We start from the raw sequence: 20,208 nt of genomic DNA, 5'->3' as shown, positions 1-20,208 counted from the left end.
ACTGTTTCCTGGCATTCTAAGCCTTTTTCTGTCATGCTTATGATGCTACCTCCATGCTTGGTTGAATTAACTTTAAATTCCTGTGTGGACTAGTAGGCCAGAAGTTACTTTAATGGCTATGCAGTGTTTTCTCATGATGCAACTTCTGAGGTAGTTACCTATTTTTTTTAATAGATTACCATTCATCCTGAAATATCCCAGGGTGCATTAGAGGTGTGATCCTAGGAAATTACATTACCTCTGGACAGAAATGCTTGAATTTATGGACAGAATGGGATATACATACAGCACACACTGGGTTTTACTGGAAACTGTGATGCTCCCAGTAGGGATAAACACTACAATCAAGTGAAAGGAATGAGAAGCTAGGGTTTGTTTTGCCTTCAACACCTCCCTGAAAAACAACTGGAAATCATCAAGTAAGAGGGTATAGAAACAGGTGGAGGCACAAGCCTCCAAAAACAAAACAAGGTTTGTTGTTGTAGAGAGGGAAAATGCTGATGTGCAACCAGGGTCAAAGAGTCCAGCAGCAGGTGGACTCCTTGAAGAGGGAGAAGTTCTGTGTAAGAAAGAAATAAGGAAAGAGGGGTTTGTAGAGAAAATGAAGGTGAAGGTGGCAACTGCTCTGTAGATAAAGAGAAGAAAACTGGAGTGGTAACTTGCAAGGGATATTATGAAAGAACAGATCTGGCAATGCAGTTGCTGTTGGCCAACTTGACATCAATTTGAGAGCTGGGAACAGTGATCCTGACTGTTCTTATCCAACTAGAGATAAGTTATGCATCTGTGATTAGGGAAATTATCAAGAAAACCCAACAAAAAGAACACCACCTCAGGAAGATACAACTAGACTGGGATCAGAGAATGACAGAAGAGAAGGGGATGAGTGATGTTAAAGAAATAGTGTGGGGGGAAAGGAGAAATTCCAGATTCCTGCTTGGAAGTCTCCCTTGCATTATCTTCCCTTTCTCTACATAAGAAGAGTCCAGAAGTTCCATTGCCTCTGTGAGTTTAGCAGTGAACATACTTGAGCAGTTGGGCAAGAGACCCTCCATTGCACTAGAGGATACTTTAAAGAAACCATATGCAATTTTTCTATTTCTAGGAACCCACAAGATGCATCGGATTACTTTGATGATCTTTCTTACCTTCACTGGGATATAGAAGGGAGTAACCTCTACCCTGTAAAGTTAGCATAAATCTCTTGGAAGAGAGATGAGTAGTTAAATTTTTTGCTTTTAAATTGCTGTAAACAGCCTCAGTAAAACATAATTAGTGGTAAATGTGTTGTATTGTATGTAGTACAGTGCTCTGGGTTTGTTTAGCTACTGCAAAGTAAAGTGGGAAGTGTGAAAGAAAACATATTTGGGCACAGTAAAATCTATCTGTGCTTATAGAAAGTGTATTGTCACATGCTGATTCATAAAAGTGTAAATCCTTTCACACACCAACTTCCTTCTGAGAATCCCGGAGCTTTCTGAAGATGTGTTGATATTAAGCATGTAAGGAATTAGGTGGTAGAGGAGAGTTGTCTGACACAGTTAAGCACAGTGCAATATTTGTACAATCATTAAACTCTCTGCATTGGATGGGTCATTTGCTAAGGTAATTTTTGCTCCTCGTGTTCTCAACTGGCCCCAGTTGGCAGTACCCTTATGGCCAACGGGTCTCAGGCTAACACAACTGGTGCCTTTTGGTTTTGAGTCTCTGATTATAAGTGAGTGGATTTATTCTGGGATACTATGAGGGAAAAGGACTTAACTGCTGCTTTCCAACTCTATGGAAAACAGTCATGCTGCTTTCAGCTATTCCTGCCAGAAGAATGCAGTGACTGTGTGTAGCACCCTCCTGTGGTGTCTTGTGGCTTTTACTGCTACTTTCATTTCCTTCTCTGCTCCCTCTTTGCCAAAGTTAGTGTCCTGTTACTCACTACTTGTAGCCAAGACTGAGAACAGAAAGGTCTACCATAATGAGCAATTCGTGTGATGCTGTCAACTTTCCTCATGGAGAGCTTTCCTTATTTCTGGATACTATCACATCTTTTCCTCATTCTGCTTGAAATCAGGATTTAAAAAATATGTATTGCTTTAATCTTCAGGTTTCTGAATGTATTTAATCTCATGTTAAGAAGGTAATTGAAAGAAGGAGAAATGTTGTGAAAACATAGGTGTAGTATGAGTAAATATCCTTTACCACATCTTTCAAAATTCCTTATTCTTATTTGCTGGTGGCATCCCTTTTCCTTCATTTCTGATCCCTTGCCAGAGCAAGAAAGTGTTATTCATGCTGAATTAAGTTTAAAGTCCTCATATGGAAGCATTCACCTGAATGCTTCCATTTACTCCAAGAACTGCAGGTTTTCAGGGTGCAAGCCAAGCAGCATCAGTCTGCTATGATGCTGCTCCATTCCATACATCCTACTGTATCCTAATCATCTTCACATATAAACCCTGCAGTATCACTCTGCATCAGCAGTAGAAGTTATTTCTATTGCATGTGGCTTGTTTGTTCTCTCATGTTTTCCTCATGATGTGTGTACAGGATGTCATCATTCATTTCCCCTTCTTCCATTCACCTCCAGGAATGATGTATCTCTGCCATAAACCAACTTTACCTCAGAATTGCACCTTGATAAAGAAGTGATTTTTTTTTTTTTAATTTTGGGTAGGTCATTCACAGTAAGAACTTTATAATTCCTTTGAAGATTATGAGAAACTGGGTGTAGAAGTCTTTTAAGATAAGCATCAAAAATTTGATGACACTTCAGTAGCAAGGCAATGTAGAAAATTGGGGTGATGTCTGATGTGCCTAATTTAGGTAAAGCATTGCAGTTTTTGCAGTTTTTTGTAGTGTAACACCAGCATTCTGAAGCACTAGAGGTTTGGAGCCTGGGCGTGTCACCTGCCTCTAGTCCCACTGAAAGAGGATAACAGCAGGAATTGCTGCAGCCAGGCTTAGTGGCCATTTTCCTTTTTAGGCACAAGGTATAGAAGATGCTGTGAACTCTGCTGTGTTAGGGTTTACTTGGCAAGGAATGCAAGAGGCTTCTTCAGCTGGGGATAGAACTGACCAATTAATATTTGACCAAAAGAGCCTGAAGAGTGTCTGCAAGCCAGTCAGAATTCTGTGTCCATCTACATCATTTGCTGTGGATCAGCATTAGTCCCACTTTTTCATGGTGATACTTTTAGAGGCACAGCTGAAGTGCAGCAATGATATAACAGACTGCTGCTGTTTAAGTCTTTCATTCCTTCAATGCAGAATTATTGTTATTATTTCTACTTTTTTTCCCTTTTTATAATGAATAAGGTCTGCTACCTCCATAATAAAAACAGACACAATTTTTATGGGTTTGAAAAACAGCCATACCAAAACTAGGTTGAACTGATAGATTTTAGACTCTTATCTGTGAGAGAATGTTCCTCCTTTGTATAATATTAAATTGTTGCTGTATGTCTCTGTAGAAACAAGAATGGTTAAATGGATGATGGAAGATAGGCTGACAGAAAAGCACTAATTAAATACTGTTTTGCAAAGCCCTCATTGAAATTCATAGCTTGGTACCTTTGGGGACTTGAAAGCTGGGGAGATGGAAAGATTTCAATTAGAAAGGTATTTTTATGGTTCTTTGTGAAGCCAATCATTGCCTTTTTAATATAAAGCATGTAAGTATCTAATACACTTTACAAACATCAAATATCTTGCCTTGAAACAATGAATGTCTTAATAGGTCTCAGAGGAAGATACTTTGAAATAAAGCAAAAATCCCATAGACCTAAAATTTTATTCAAATTAAGGCTCTGCAGGTTTTTTAGCTCAGTAGCAGTGTTATGTAATTTCTACATTGATTAGAAAATTTGAGAGAAAAAATAAACATGGAAGAAGAAATAGTGGTTTTTTAATAACTAGTTATTTGTATTTCGCTAGAGTTGTAGTTGACATTTACAGATTTTAAATGTACGTGAGGATTGCTTTATTCTTGCAATACTTTTAAATTCTTTCCTAATTCAAGGGACTTCTGCAGCATGAATCCCTCATTGAATTGGTGTCTGGGCAACAAATAACAGAAATATAGCAATTTATGGCTACAAAAATCCCCAAGGCCATCAGTTGAAGTCATTTGTGGGAGATACACAGTTCAAAAGGGTTCAGAGAACATGTATTCTAGATGCAACTAAATACCACGAGCCACAAAATGCTTGTCAGCAAAACAAACTCAAAACTTACAGTAGAACCACAAAAGCCTCAACTGTAATTTACCACAGTAAGAAAAAAGAAAAAATCCAGGCCATTGCCAGGATCCTTGAAGTCATGGGGAGCATCAGTGAAATTCCCAGATAAGCCTAGAGTTCTGTGTCTAGTTGCAAGAGACAGCAGATGCAGAAAGATTGCTCTCAAAGCAATCTTTAGTTGAGTCACTGGGGCATGAGTTGGACTCGATGATCTTGAAGGTCTCTTCCAACCACCAAGTCATTCTGTGAATTCTGTGAAACTGATTTCAAATAAGAATTTCTCTTCTTCCTGAATTTCCTGGTCAGAATATGAGGAGAGTGTAGCAACAGACAGGCCTTGGCAGGTGCTTTGAACAGCTGTTCTAAGAGCTGTAGAGCCCACCTTGTCTAAGCACTGTTCTTCACCTCGATCTTCTTCCCCAGCCATGAGCTCTCTCTCGCTCCTACGGATCCACGCAAAGCCGAGACTTTTCCACCACCCCTTAGAGAATCCCTGGTGCAATGCAGATGGTGGAACTCAGAGAAAAGTGACTGAGCAGAGGCCAGCCAAGGCAGTTCTGCAGAGTCATTTAGATCTCATTAGATCTCATGCAACACTCAAAACCGTATCTTGAAGCCAAAAAGTTTTCACCCTGTGGATCTCTAGAGCATTGGCTGTAAATGCACAAGGTTTCTTGGCAGGAGCACAAATGGCAGCATATTAAATCAGTGCCCTTTCAAGGCAAAACTGCTCATGAATTTAATAATTTTTGCTGTGTCTAGGTTTGTGGGGACATCTCTGATGACACCCCTTCATGGCTGCATCATTGGAAGCAGCAGAGCACTTAACAAGCTCTACAATAAACAAAAATACCAAAAGATGGGCCATTCTGATAAGACAAATTCTGTCTCCCTTATTGAGTGACAGGAGGATGTGACAGAATGCCTTATTTGAAATAAAATATTTTACCTAATACCATTCCCTCAACGTTTGCTAATCAACTTTTATTTTTTTTTCCCAGAAGTTGCCTTAACTTTTACCTTGATCCACAAATCCATGTAGTGAATCACTTTCCCAATTGTATTTCTGCAGATTTCTTATGTAGAATTGCATGGTTTATGTCCATAAAGAAACTTCATCATGGCTTTTTATCATGGAGCATGATTCAGGAGTCAGAAAATAACTGTGGTTTAGGGGCTGTTTGTCATCTCATGGTCACTGGAATTCTTCCTCCATACTCATGTCCGCACGCTACCACAATAACTCTTGCACAGTTGCATGAGCATAATTTCCCTGTAAATAGCAATAAAACAAATGACATTTAAAAAATAACCACAAATGGTACCAATAGTAACAGGTAATAACAATAAATATCACTTCATTATTTTCTTTTATAACTATGACTGCATTTTATTTTAAAGTAACAGCTACTTGAAAAGCTCAGATGCTCAGGCTTGCATTTTTCAGTTATGAGGTGTTCTTAATTTTCTTTTTAACAAGTTCCGTGCATAACTTGAATTAAAACTTACAGTCTCTTGAATTTTTTTCACTTTTAGCCATTCTTTCTTGATAATTGTGGATGTTTTACACAGGTTTAAATGTAGTAAGAACATAGTCTGCCAGTGGCAAAGCTTGTGCATTTTACACTTCAAAAAAGCACATATTTATCACTTAGGTGATGAATATTTTAGCAGAGGAGCTGGCATTGAACAAGATGATGCTATTTTCTTTTTATACCACCAAGGTCTAAAAAAAGTTGCATCACTGTGGTAATTGCAGCACGGGTGGTGAAAATCTCTAATGCAGTGCATTTGTTTTGTGGACGGTACTGTAGCCAAAAAGTATATTTAGGTAGCACTGGTGAAGGGCTTGTGGAAAAGTAGTATTAATTTGTATTACAATAGCTTTTAGGTCTGGGTCTATTGTGTCAACTGCTATACAGAGAGAGGGAGAGACTGAGAGGTTGAGACTCTCCATTCAGCCAGACAAAAGATGTGTATCCCTACTTTTTGGGCAAGGAAGCCTGGTATTCAGTGGGCTTCTAGAGAGAGAATGCTGCCTCCTGATTCCTAGCCCACTAGATTCCTAGCCTTCACTAACTGTGTTGGGCAAGATCCCACAGACAAACTGGTCATTAGTTGAAAAATCATGTTTATATCTGGACTGATGAGCAAATCCGCCAAGAAATCACAAAACTTTCTCAGTGATTTGAGATGAATACATATACAATTTTTTTGGATGTTAGGGAGAAAAAGGTTAAAATATCTGCAGGTTAAAAACTTACTTTGATTGTCTTTAAATGAAATTGTTGATACCTCATTTTGCCAAACAAACTAAAAAAATATCCACTGAATCTAAAAGAAACAAAACTCAAAATTGTTTTAGCCTTAAGGCACAAAGCCATCCTCCCCTATAGATGGATCCTTTTCTATGATGCAAAGAGGTTCTCTGAAGCTTTAACATTCATGCTCATGTCATTAATAGGAATGTCTATGAATTCAAATGAAGCTGTGATTCAGGGCACTTGAGTTCTGCACATCTCCAGAAGGTCCCAGGAACACTGGTATTAGATGGCTAAAGTTAATAGTGCAGATGCATCCTTTTGGCCTTGAATTTGATTTGAATTCTGTGCTGCAGCTTCATGTTAAGAGCTGGGAACATAAGCTTACTTCCACTTAAAAAAGAAACCAGTGAAATCCTATTATAGGTCTACTAAGGCAGCAAGAAGCAGGACACATTTGTTTCAGTGGCAATTAAACCCCCACTAAGTAAATTGAAAAGAAATTTGCCTTTTAAATTATGAAATAAAACTCCATTGCACCCCAAATTTTATTTTAAATGGTAAAAATTGGTTTAGAGGTATTTTAAACTCTTGCAAATTAGCCTTTATAAAAAAAGCATTTGCTGGTATTTTCAAATCCATGTATCTAACTTTGAATTCTGTACTATGAGGCTTGTCCAACCTTAATGATCTAGAAAAGTAATTTGTATCAATCAGAAAACTGTTGGGTAAGAGTAAATGAGATTCAAAAATGCAAGTGTGTTAGTGCTAGTGCATTGCTGTGGAATTAGCGACAGAAAAGCTAAAAAGAATAGCACTTAAGAAATGTCTCATTGCCTTATGAGTAAAATAATTTCTACATTATCCAGGGAAAGTCTGGAATGGTATTATCTGTTAATAATGGGAAAAAAAAAAAAAAACAGAACATGTAGGCCACAGGGAACATGCCAGAGGGACTCTTCTTAGATAAGAAGAACAGTGGTACTTGATGAGAATACATGTGCCTATCTTGCTGTAATAGCTGTCTCCAGTAATAGCCTTAAGTACCTAGGGAAGAGGAAAAGCAGGGCAGGCGCACGTGATACTTCTTTGCACTGCTTCCAGCTCAGGGGGATTTCCCATGCCTGGTGTGGCTTGTCTGCTTTGTAGCCATTAGTGGATCCCTCTTAAGACACTCTCCTTGTCCACCTTGAATTCACGCAGCCACTCCAAGAGGAGCCCTTCAGGCTGCAGCCTCTTGTCTCAAGAACTGCCACATCCTGTTTGTGTCATCCTGCTCCCTGCATTTGGTGGCCTCTTGTTGCCAGGGGTCGAGAGAAAGAGAATTGTTGGTTTGTGTGCACTCTCACACCTTCTTCCTTCATAATTCCATCATCTGCACAGCCCCCATCCCATTCTAATCTTGCTGCATCCACTGGTCCAGCCTTGGCGTGGGCAATCCATGGCTGGAATGGGTCAGCAAACCTGGGGGCCAGCAGGAGATGCAGAGCCCTTAGTGCTGATGTCTGTCAGAGAGCCACAAGAAATAGTGGGAGTTTGCTTGCTTGAAGATTACATGGTATTATGTGTTTGAAGATGTAGCGAGGGAAAAACACAAAATATGAAGCATAAGAAATATTTCTGAACATTTAAAGCAGGGCTTGTTTAGTAAAAGCATCAACTATATTTCCAAGTAAGTAGTGAATGTAGCTGAAAAAAAAATCTGTGACTGTCTTTCCGTCTGTCCAAATAGACTAATTGACATAAAGTTCTGTTTAATGTAGGCGGGTTGCTACTAAGCCATTATTAGGAAGAATTACTCCTGTTGCACTTGGTAGGAGAAAAAGTTCAATTTTTCTCCCTGACTTCAAAGATGCAGTGATGGTTTCTGTCCAGTGACGGGGAACAAGCAGACCTACTGCTTTGGTCCTCTCTCTGTCTTTGCTGCTGGTAATTCTTCCTTCCAACACGCTGTGCTGCCTAACAATTGCATTTCTGGTGTTATGGTCTTGTTTGCAATGTAAGCACACCATTTTCTGCAACGTGCTCTACAGTTCTGCTGCTTTCCTGAGACATTCAGTTGGTTCAGGTGTGAGGTGAGGCAAAAGGAAGCAGACTCGGTATCAAAGCTTCAGCTCTGTGCTGAGATGAGGTGGAAAAAACAAGTTGCAGACTTGTAAACTATGTCAGGATGTCTGAATAACAGGGATGGAAATGTGCTGTTAAAAATGATGCACTGGAGTGTTGACAAATCCCTTTTTGAATTAGAGAAACAAATTGTAATTACCCTTTTACAGTTTAGGTGCTGTAATGCAAAATTTTAGAAGCATACTTACTTACGTTTACTCGATTAAGATAATTTGATGTGACATCAGTGTGGTTTGTTGGTCAAAGATAAGCAGAGCTGAATTTCTGTGAAATAAAATTATAGGATGAAAAATGAATGGAGCCATGTTTGGCATGTAGTAGTAGCTTGTGGTACTGAGTATTAGGGCCTCTGTTATGGCCCTAATCAGTTCTGAAGAAAGGAATTATAGAAGTGAACTGAAAAATTCAAAATTAAAATTGTACTTTTTTTTTAATAATCACATCTAAACTGTACATTTCTGAGCCAACAAAACCAGTTATGGTATTAATCCAGCACTGCTGCTATCATTGCATCTTTATGTTGAATTAGCAGAATTAAACACATAACCACTGAGGGTTTTTTTTTTTAGTTTCCTTGATTTTTTCTACTCATGCTATTCTACTGAAGGGTGCTGATTTAGTTAGGTGTAATAGATTTAAATGAGCTATTACATTATGAATTATCTATTTTAAAAGCAATAGATTTCACAAATTATGTAAAAATTCTTTTGCAAATAACCCATATTTTGCACTGCTTGCATTATTTCCCCTGTTAGTCAGATCATGAGACAAGGCTGTGCTTCACAAATGTCAGAGTGAAATGAACTTCTGACTCCAGGAGGAATGAGTCTCATGCAAGAGCTGTGTTCCCAGCTGGCATTCTGGAGCAGCAGGTGTGTTCCTAAGGCAGAATGCATGGGCATCATGTAAGGAAACTCCTCATCCTTAGCAGAGGAAAGGTCTGGTTTTTTTGCATATCTAAGAAAGAATAAATTAAAATTTATGTTGGAGACTGATGCAAATGCACTTAGTGTCATGCAGGCATTTTGTCACAGTCTCTAGTATTACTGAACAGTTTCGTGAACAGCTTTAATGAAAAAAGTGCAGTGGGGCTTCAGATTGGAGCCATTTGGATTTCTGGTTTCCAGCAGTGACAGGTGTGCCTGCAGGTCTGGTTGGCCACAGTCTAGCATTAAATGGACTAATTTTCAGAAGGAGAGTGCTTAGTAATTTCTAAAAATTCTACTCCTTTAGCAGAATGCAGAAGTTAGATCCTGGAATACTGACACATCCATTTCTGAGAGCTGGCCAAAAAAATAAGAAGCTGATAAGTCACTGACTCAGTAAATGGGGATACATCTCATTACTAATGAATACTGCATCATACTCAACATGCCTACAGCAAGTGTATTTCTACATCAAGAACAATTCACTTCATTCCATAAAAAGGACAGGGAACATTTGTGTTTAGAAGAATGGGTCATACAAGTATATAGAGGTTCACACCTTTTTCTAGTGCTCTCTGACTTTCCCTCCTAATTTTTATTATGTAATATTCAAGGCTGTTAAGTTTGCCTCAACTTGCTTTCCTTTCCTTCACAACCACCTTTCAATTACAAAAATAAGCAGAAGTGGATAACAGCTCTGGCCTTTTGCTCCCAGCCCTCTATTTCTCCTCCAGTGTGTTGTTTTAATGGAATGACTTAGGTGGTCTCGGTTCACATCCCGGCTGGCTGTGGACTGTATTATAAAATCACTGTGTACAGATTCCATGGAATTGGCAGCCCTTGCCTGAAATAAATCCAGGGCCGAACAAGCATAAAGAATTAATTATTTCTTGCTTCTGGAGAGGGTCTCTTTGGGTCAGGGTTGAAAGCATTGGCAGGCCAGTGTAGGGAAGCTTCCACTCCAGCTGCCTGCATTGAAATTAGGCTGTGGATAAATAGAGGACTACAGTTTTCAGAACTGCCAACTCCTTAACCTTCATTAGCGCAAATATTTGCTCAGGCTTTTATGAATGTTATATTTTCAGTGTGTGCTGTTAAATTTCGTTCCTAGAATGATCTCTTCAGGACAAAATATTAGGCAGTTATCTTTTTCTTTAGTGGACATGCAGCAGCACAAGCAAGGTGTACAAGATTCTGCAATTTTCCCAGAGAGTTTCTGTAAATTTCTCAAAGCTTTTCCTCTTGTCTATGGGTGTTGGGTTATATGGTAAAGAGGTAGCATGAATTTTTCCTTCGTAAAATAAGCAGGAGGCCCACAGGGGCTCATAACTTGACTTCAAAAAACTGTATTCTTAAGCCACTCCTTATGGCAAACTAGGAATCCCTGGAGAGCTGGGTTAGTTTGTGGTCTTGGCAGTGTTTTCTTCTGGCTGCACCAGGTCTGGTGCAAGCACAGGTAGTCCTAGGCATAAATAACTCTGATTTTAATGAAAAAGATTTATGTGGTCATAAAGGAAAAATTTCCCAGTGAGCTAGTTCTGTACATACCTAAATACCTAGACACATATGTACAGAAAAATTGTGTCTATTTTTCTAGTATTATTCCACCACATTGACAATAGAGATGACTTTGGATAAAGCTCTCAGCACTATGTATGTTGCTGGAAGTTTCTAATTGGATGCATATAAATGAAAGAAAAAAATTAGAAGTGAATATCACACAAAGAGATGCAGCAAAGAAAAAAGCCCTTCTCCCCCAAAGCAACATTTTGGGTTTGGACAACTGTTCTCCCTATTTCCTGATTGGGAATCCAGGGCAACATCAGGTGCAGGGAAGTGTGGATCTAATACATAAGTTAGGATGATCTATTGCAAATATATTTTTGTGGATCTCTTCTAACTCTTTCATCACCTCACAAGCAGAGTTTAACAACAGGCAAGGGGCACTGGAGCTCTGGCAGTGGGAGGGCATCCTCTTACTCCCAGGAATGGGACCTGGCTGGGGTCAGATGCCAAAGTTCTCTCTATCCTTTTTTGAAGCAAAATATAGAAAGGGTTTTAAATGGTGAAAACTTACTTATGTTGAAATTTCAACACATTTGATATTGTGTTAAAGCTGAGGGTTTACCCAAGTGATGGAATATTTCACAGTGGGGTACAGATATCTTATTAGAGCAGTAGGACAGTCATAGCTGGGATCACCTTATGGCATAAGAAGTATGAGGATTGTAAGAAGACTGGATTTTTTTCAGACTGACTTGACAGACATCGAAAACAAAAATGTTGGACAGTAAATCTGAACCAAGCACAATTGTTCTGTGTTTGACTAGATGCACAAAGGGAAACACTGGTTGTAGTGAGCAGGGGAATAAAGGATAATAAAATCATTATCTCCAGTGTGGAGAAAAGAAGGATGGTAATAATTGTTATTCAGGTGATTCTATCTGAGTATCTCCTCCATGCAAATAACTTGGTGCATTTTGTTACTTATTTTTTTTTGTAGTAAAAGCACATTGCTGAGATTACAAAAATACAGGTGACAAATATCATCAACATGAATTTATCAGTAATACTGGATAGCAAAGGGCTGAGAATTTTATCATAAAAGTCCTCAGAACTAATTTTCTAATGTTTAAAAAAGATATTTCACCAAGCATAACATGATTCATAGCTGCTGTGCTGATAAATAGGTATCTTTGAGAAAGCAGGATCCAGCAATGCAAGACCCAGTGTAACTTTCAAGCTTTAAACAAATGATCTTTAAAGTAGCCTTCCAATCTATGTTATTCAATTGTTTTATGACACCAAGGTCTACTGTAATTAGTGTTCTGATGACATGATGATAAATATGCAGGTAGACAGGTGTGTAAAGTGGTTGGGCAGTGTTGGAAGAGTGTTCTCTGAATTTAGATTGCAGTTGTAATCCTAGAAGCACCTCAAAATTAATGTATATGAAGTCAAAAGAATGTACCATTCTTCTTAGTCCATATTTATCTCTTTTCAGAGAAGTTCAGCAATGAGCTGGCAGGAGAAAAAGGTGTCCAAACTTTTTTAAATTTGTTTGAAGAGACTTAGCTTATGTAAATGCTTCTAAAGTTTCCCCTGAATGAACATGGAAAAAAATATCTCCAGCTGCATGACACCAAAACTGTTCTCCAAGGACCTTGAAGCTCAAATCTCTGGCTCAGGAGTTAATTTTTCTACAAACTTTTACAGCAGAGTCACCTCACACAATGATAGTTCATAGTTCAGAAGGGGATATAAGGGGAGAAGGGAGGATTTCTAAGTATGCATTCCCTTTCTTTACATTTTCAGGCTAGGGTGCTATGTAAACTTCTTTCTCACTCCACTTTATTTTATTTACATAGCAAATTCCAAAATAGCATACAAATTATTTTAAAACTCTCCCTGGCTGGCTTTTCTATTTGAAGACTGGACAACCTACACCTTAGATGCTGCATCTCAGACAGCCATTCACCTTTAAATCCAGAGACAGTGACTCAGTCATAACCCTTTTCTAACCTTTCCATCCATAGCTGAAAAACTGAGATGTTACAAACATGCCATACTGTGGCATTGCCGCAGAAAAATTAGATTTCTTCAATAGAATTCCCTCTTGTCCCATCACAGGGCACCACCAAGTCTGGCTCCATTTTCTGGCTCCACCTTCTTTAGTTTCCTTTTACTATCAAGTGTACACATTGATGAGATCCCCCTGAGCTTTCTGTTCTTGAAGCTGAATGATCCCAGCTCTATTAGCTTCTCCTCACAGGTCAAATGCTCCAACCCCTAAATCATACTGATAGCTCTTCACTGGATTCTGATGTGTCTGTGTTGAGCACAAAAAATAAACTCAAATTTCCAAGATTTTTGCTTCAAGATACAATCTCCAGGCTAAAAGAAACACTGGCACATCCTGAAAGCAAATTTGCATGGACTTGGACAAGCCAGCATTTGGAAGGAGTTGTCTCACACCCCCTGAAATTTTCCCTATTAACTAGCAGAAAGGCCATTTGGACCTTCAGGTCTAGAACTGTCTGCTTACAAAATTATAGCATGTTTTCTGCTTGCTACCATTTTGTGAACAACTCTAATATTCCAGTATTTCAAGTTAAGCCTGTAAAGTAGACCTATTCCCATGGCCTTTTTTTTTTTCACTTTAATTTTGTTCTTGTTTTCATTTCTGGTAGGCAGGTATTTTTAAATGGTTGCAAGAAAAAATGGTGTCATTTTTAGACCAAAATACATTGGTTTATTTGAAAAAAAAGTTTAGATGGATGGTTTTTGTAATTTTTAGGAGACTCATTGCAGGGATTCCTTCCCTAGTTATAGGCGATAGGTAGTGAAAGAAGTTGATCTTGGCTGGTTTCAGTGGCCTAATTGTAATTCAGTATTATCAGTATCACACCTTGAATCTTACAGTAGCAGAAAATAAGAGTTTCTCCAGCTGTTACAGTTCAGAGCCCTCACTCACAAGACAAAGGCTGTATGATTACTCCATTTTTCAGTCCATATCTACATGTTCTAAAAGCCGTATCTTCATGATTTCTGTTGTCACCATGGCTAGCACTAGGTGTGAATTCTTACTCACATTCTCTCCAAATACTTATTTTCATAATTAATAGTCAATTCCAGCTTAAAATTTGCCATTTCAGCAAAATGTTTTTGCCATCAAATTATCTGAGTGAAATTCATTGAAAGCATGCCTAAAAGGGTAATACAACATTAATGGGCATTTACTTTAAAATACAGATGTACATTGAGCATTAACAGCATTTTTAGAAGTATCTATTGCATTGTTGCTCAGGTCTTCAATCCTATGGAATTTTATAGCTGAGAACCAACATCTTTGTAGACCATACTGCTGATTATTTGTGGTAAGAACTGCACCATGTAATAGTAGGGTTTAGCCCTGGAAAATACCAGCAAATTACACAACTATCTCATCTTCTAAACCACACAGCAGTTATATGGTAAATACTTGGGGATCTGATTGAGCATAATTACCAGGTGAGCTGCAAAGACATGTAATTATTGTGATATCCACCGGTGGAGTTACCACAAAAGTCAAATATACTTCAGAGCTCTGTACTCACTCTGCCAGTGTAAAGCATTACCATTAGTTTTTGCCATGGTTTCCCGCCCAGGATTCCTTTATTTGTTGAGTTTTCAGCTCATGTTTCCCATTGCACCCTTATTGCTGCTGCCCAGAGGAAGGGCTCACCCCACTTCTCACATGGGAGAGTCCTGAGGGAAGGGTCAGAAACCTTCCAGGCCATCCAGCTCCTCTGTCCTCCACTTCCTTCAGCATGCAGGTAGTTCTAATAATTTTGTTTTCTTGGCTATCATGTGCTCCTGGTCTGCAGTCCCTGTGGACAGCAGCCAGCTGAGCCAGCAAACCTGACACCTTCAGTACTGCACTTCCAGCTTTGTACAGGACACATCATGAAGAAAATCAACTTGTTCTAATAAAGTGCAGTGCCAGAAGCAGAAAAAAAGTTCTACATACCTGCAAAAACAAAGGCAACACTTGAAGAGATAATTGATGTCTACATTTCTTGGTACTTGCATAGGCTGATTGTGAACACCTTAAGGTGAAGCACAACCATGGCATAAATTGTCACCAGTGGTCCTGGTGGCAGGGAAGACTAAGAATAGTAGGATGAAAGTATTTAAAGTCTGTGAAGAAGCATTGGTAGATGCTCCAGATGTAGTTGTTGCACTTTCTGAATGAAATAGGTGTCAGCTTTTCTGCTGTATTTTATAATTTGTATCTCTAGGTGTGAAATCTTTTGCTAAGGAGCTTTTTTCCTTCAGTGTTGTACACTGCACAGGACAAGGACATTGTAGTTTACCTGAAGTGAAGCAGAGTAGCCTCAATGCTGGACAGTTGTTTTGTTTTGGGCTTGTTTTTGTTGTTTGTCTCTTTTTTTTTTTTTTTTTTTATCCACAACAACTATACTCCCTTGAAAAAAGTAATGTTTTCTTTTGTCATCCTGTACTAGGCAGTTGTCTTAGTCAGACACCTGAACACAAATCCACATGGACTTTTTATAATCTCTTGATCATAGGAATGTTCCGTCATATTTTCTCAAAATTATGTCCAAGCCTCTTTTTTTTGCATCTTTGTTGTATTCAAAGTGTGTTAGATGACATGGAACTACTGGAGCAGGTCCAGAGAGAGACCACAAAAATGATCACAGGTACAGAACTCCTCTCCTGTGAAGATAGCGTGGGAAAGTTGGGGTTGTTCAGTCTGGAGAAGAGAAGGCTCTAGGGAGACCTTATTGCAGTATTTCTGTACTTTTAAGGGGTGGTTATAAGAAAGACAAAGGTCTTAGCAGGGCCTGTTGCAATAGGATAAGGCGTAATGGTTATGAACTTATAGATTCAGAGTTGATATGAGGAAGAATTTTTGTGTGAGGCATAAAACTAATGTGATACAAGACTGTTCTCCAGCGCAGTGAACATATTCAGTCATCTTTCAAAATACATTCATCTGTCATCATATTGGCAAAGCCGTAGCTCACCAAAAAGCTCTCTTTAAAATGCTGAGGGAATTGAGGCACTGGACTTTGTCTCTGCATTGAATGTCGTGTGTCCAAGAGAGATTCTGACTTCTGGGGGAGATTATTTCTCCCTCTTAACCATGCAAGGAGTAAAGAGAGACTACATTTCTTCTATAGACAGAAACTATTTGAGATGGATTGTAAGAACACAGATTTCCCACTTTCACATTCCTTAGTTTCTTTGGAGTTACTGCTGTAATCTAAGTAGTCTCAAATTTGGGTTTACTGTTTGTTCATGTAAAATGCAGTTGGTTTGGAAACTTCTGGGAAGCAGTATTTTTGCTGTGAGAAGTAGCAATTAAAATCACTGACTTAACTGGCCTTACTATGAAAACAATGCTGTTTAACTTTCTTCAGACTTCTTTATTATCCTTGGAATCAGAGAATCGCAGAATGTGATTCTGTGGCCCACAGTGGTTTATAGGGTCCAAGCCTCACCTCAAACAGGGCCATCCCAGAGCACAGGGCTCAGGATTGTGTCTAGAGGAGTCTGGAATATCTCCAGTGAGGAGACTCCACAGCCTCTCTGGACAATCTGTTCAGGGTTCAGTCATTGCCCAGGGAAGTTCTGCCTCCTGCCCAGGTGGAACCTCCTGGGCATCAGTCACTGCCTGTTAAAAAACTTCTGAAGATATTGAAAACAGTCATAATTACAGAATAATTTTGTTTGGAAAAGACCATCAAGACCAACCTATAGTTGATCCCCACCTTAATCAACCAGCCCAGAGCACTGAGTGCCACATCCAGTCATTCCTTGGATGCCTGCAGGGATGAGGATTCCCCCACCTCCCTGGACAGCCCCTTCCAGTGCCTGACAGCCCATTCAGTGAAGACATTCTTCCTGATGTCCAACCTGAACCTGCCTTGACACAGCTTGGGACCATTTCTTCTTGTCTTGTGCCTCCTCCTGGATGGCAGGAGATCTGTTCTGTTCCCTGTAATACTGATTCCTTTTGTCACTGCATGGCATAGGAATGCACATTCATTTATCATTACTCCTAGAAAATGAAGTTTATCACTTGAGGCCTTTGACCTTGTCTGAGAGTATAAGAAATTACTTAGCTCCTTCAGTTTTAAACTCTGAAAAGTTCTGACAGAGCCAAAGAAGTCAGAATTAAACAAAATAGACTACTTTCCATTGCTAACAAACCTGTCCACTACTTCTTTGTCTTGAAAAGGTATCTATGCAGAGGTGATCATTAAAAAGTAAGCTTTCATGATTTGTTCTTAATTAGCTATGTCAGGCTATCACAACGCCTATTGTATAATTTTCAGTGACAATGAAAAGTTATACAGAGTGACAATAAATTAACCTGTGGTACATTCACAATGAACCAAAAACTTCAGCAATCATTCAACAAGTGGCTTGCACCATCCTAGAAGGAGGAAGCTATGTAATTTTCTGTCCAAACAGCTGATTTCATTCAGAAGCCCTTTCATATGCTTTCCTCAGGGACTTTTTCCAGGATAACTTGTCATCAAGGACCGCAAAATAATTTTCCAGTTTCCTTTTTGTTCTGACATTAGTGGCTTAATTCAACCAAATTTTCTTTTCTGTTCAAATGGAGACCCCCTTCCTAGCTAGTCCTTCATTAAGGAAATTAGGTGGTGGTTATGTGCTGAGCAAAAAGATTGCCATTGATTATTGTGTTGTAGTGTCCTTTTTGGATCTGAAGGCTCTTGCAACATCATAAATTCCATGCAAAGAGCAATGACTTCTAAATTATCAATCTAAGCTTGCTCAACATTTCATCAAAAAACCCTCTTTGGTAGGAATGTGTGTGTAAATGTCATCTTAGAAAAACACATTGGTTCAAAGCCTCTTACAAAGTACTACTTATTTATAAGATTATGTTGGTTTACCTAACATTGCTCTTAGATTCCTTATTATTTCCAAATTACCATCAGTAGAACTTGCATGCAAAAGAGAAGACCTGGAAAACAAGAGTCAGGGTCAAAAGTAGCAGCAACTCTCTCAGTACTTACGAAATCTGGCAGTTGCCATAGTGGAGGGAAAAAGTAGAGTGTGTTTCATAACAGAAGGAAAATCTCTGTCCATTTGCTCACGCCATGAAGCTGGAGGTGGAAGTTCAGTGGCATCATTGTGGAGCAGCACGTTATAAATCACGTGGAATGGCTTCCCAGTGCTGGGAAGTTCACTGTTGTTAATCTGGGGTGGGACATACCCTCGTTAGCAGATGTGACAGACCTACAAACCTGCATGGGCGACTTGTGCAGGCGAGGTCATAAAAGCAGTTTCACAGAAGAATTGCAGTCAGAGGGGAAGAAGGAAGGTTCCCTGTTGCAGCTCTGAAAGGTTTAGGGGTGCTGTCCCAGTTTTGCTCTCTGGCACTCACCACTTGACCAGTTGTCTTCATCACTTTTGAAAGAACAAAGAGGGAGCACTTCCAGTCTGGTAAACACACATCCTCAAATACCATTCTGTTCTCTTCCTTGGCTGGCCAAGTGATGTAGGTGGAGCTTCTTCTGCATATGTTGTGTTTAATTCAGATTGTGGTACCCTGTAATTTTCTAGGATGTGGATTACCATCAAACAGGATTTTTAAATTTAAAGTCAGGCCCAAGTATGTGTTCTTTGCCTCTTTCATTGTTTCAGTAAGGGTAGAAAAAAGACCATGAGTGATGCCCAAATCCAGCAATACAACATATACTAAAATGGCATACAGACCACACCCTGTGGGAACTTTCCAGATCTACAAATAATTCCAAAACAGCCAGTTAGAAACATACTGTCAAACCCACAAAGAACTCCACTTATAAGGACTCAAAAATGCTGATCTCCATATCTTACCTTACCTGGAGCCTGAAACTCCTGTTTGTATCACAGGTTGTTTGCCTGGTACTTTGCTTCTAAACATACAGAGTTTCCAGTGTTATGCCTTGCTGGATATTGATAATGATGGCCCTTATGCCAATGGCAGAGAAGAATGCTTATGTTTTTTTCAGTCTGATGTCATCCCACAAGCAGCCTGGGCACACAGAGCTGTGGTGAGAATGTAGTAGATGAAATCAAGCCTTCCCATGAAACTGCATGAGAGATCTGGTAAGGCATACAATTGTCAAGCCGAGAACTTTAGTGACATGTCAGCAATTGTCATGTCCTGTCATTGAGGAATGTGGGAAAATTCAGTGGCACACCTTTTCCTGGTGAGCCTGAAGGCTCTGAACAGTAAATGCTCCTGTCTGCTAGCCTTTCCACTTATTCCATTATCCTACTTTTTCAGTATTTTTTTCTGGTTTTATTTCCTGTTTTTCTAGGTGCAAGGAATGTAGCTTACTGGTCTATTCAGCACACAACCTTCTCTATTCCGTATCCACTCTAGATCACTCTCAGCACTTCATCAAAAGCACCATTGCTTTCCTTCCCTTGATGGGGCTTGCCTTTTCTTCTCCAGCATGGACTGTTACCCTGTCTGCTGAGTGCCAACTTTATTCCTCACATTCCCTGCAGGCCTCTGACTCGGGGACAATGACTGACTGTCCCTTCATGCCTCTCCAGCTTCCTTCAGCTCCTTACTTTGCCTCTAAAGCCCAGTTCTCATTTGTTTTCTCCATCTGAGAAATGCTCACACGCAGCTTTCATTTTTCTCTCAGCCGAGGATCTGGCAAGTTTCTTGGCGAAGATGTGTCACAAAAAGTCAATTCTGTTACCTCCACCGTGATGAAAGAGAAGCTGTAAGACGTATTTGCTAGCTTTTGTTTTGCTGGTTGTGGCCAAAAAACGTGTCATTAAATCTTTTCAGTGCCATCTTTGAGAACATTTAAAAAATAGATTTGTGATCTAAGTGTAGGGCAAATGCACCCCTTCAAGTGGAAGTTGTGATCATGTGAATGAATCCTGAAGTTTTAATCAGATTATAGTATGATATAGTTGGCTTTATTTTTGTGACAGTCCAGCCACTGTGCATGTTAGGATTCATCTTCATGATTTTCTGCAAATATTCCTAATTGGAATTCCTAGATGGAAAGATCTTTCTCTTTTGAGAAGCACCATTAGTATTTAGAATAGGTTAGCACAAGAAAGTTTGGTTGTTTTGTTTTGTTTTGTTTTGTTTTAATGTCATTCCTTCTA

General features: G+C 39.3%; 1 protein-coding gene across 1 annotated transcript in view; it reads left to right on the top strand.

The window, feature by feature from the left end:
- SCUBE1 (signal peptide, CUB domain and EGF like domain containing 1) overlaps positions 1–20,208 on the top strand; it is a 193,101-nt gene that overhangs the window by 65,763 nt on the left and 107,130 nt on the right. The gene's annotated exons all lie outside the window — the stretch shown is intronic.

Source organism: Lonchura striata, chromosome 5 (genome assembly GCF_046129695.1).
Source record: "Lonchura striata isolate bLonStr1 chromosome 5, bLonStr1.mat, whole genome shotgun sequence".
Taxonomy (NCBI): domain Eukaryota; kingdom Metazoa; phylum Chordata; class Aves; order Passeriformes; family Estrildidae; genus Lonchura; species Lonchura striata.
The sequence above is the reverse complement of the archived record's forward strand: the minus strand, read 5'-3'. Positions and strand labels throughout refer to the sequence as shown.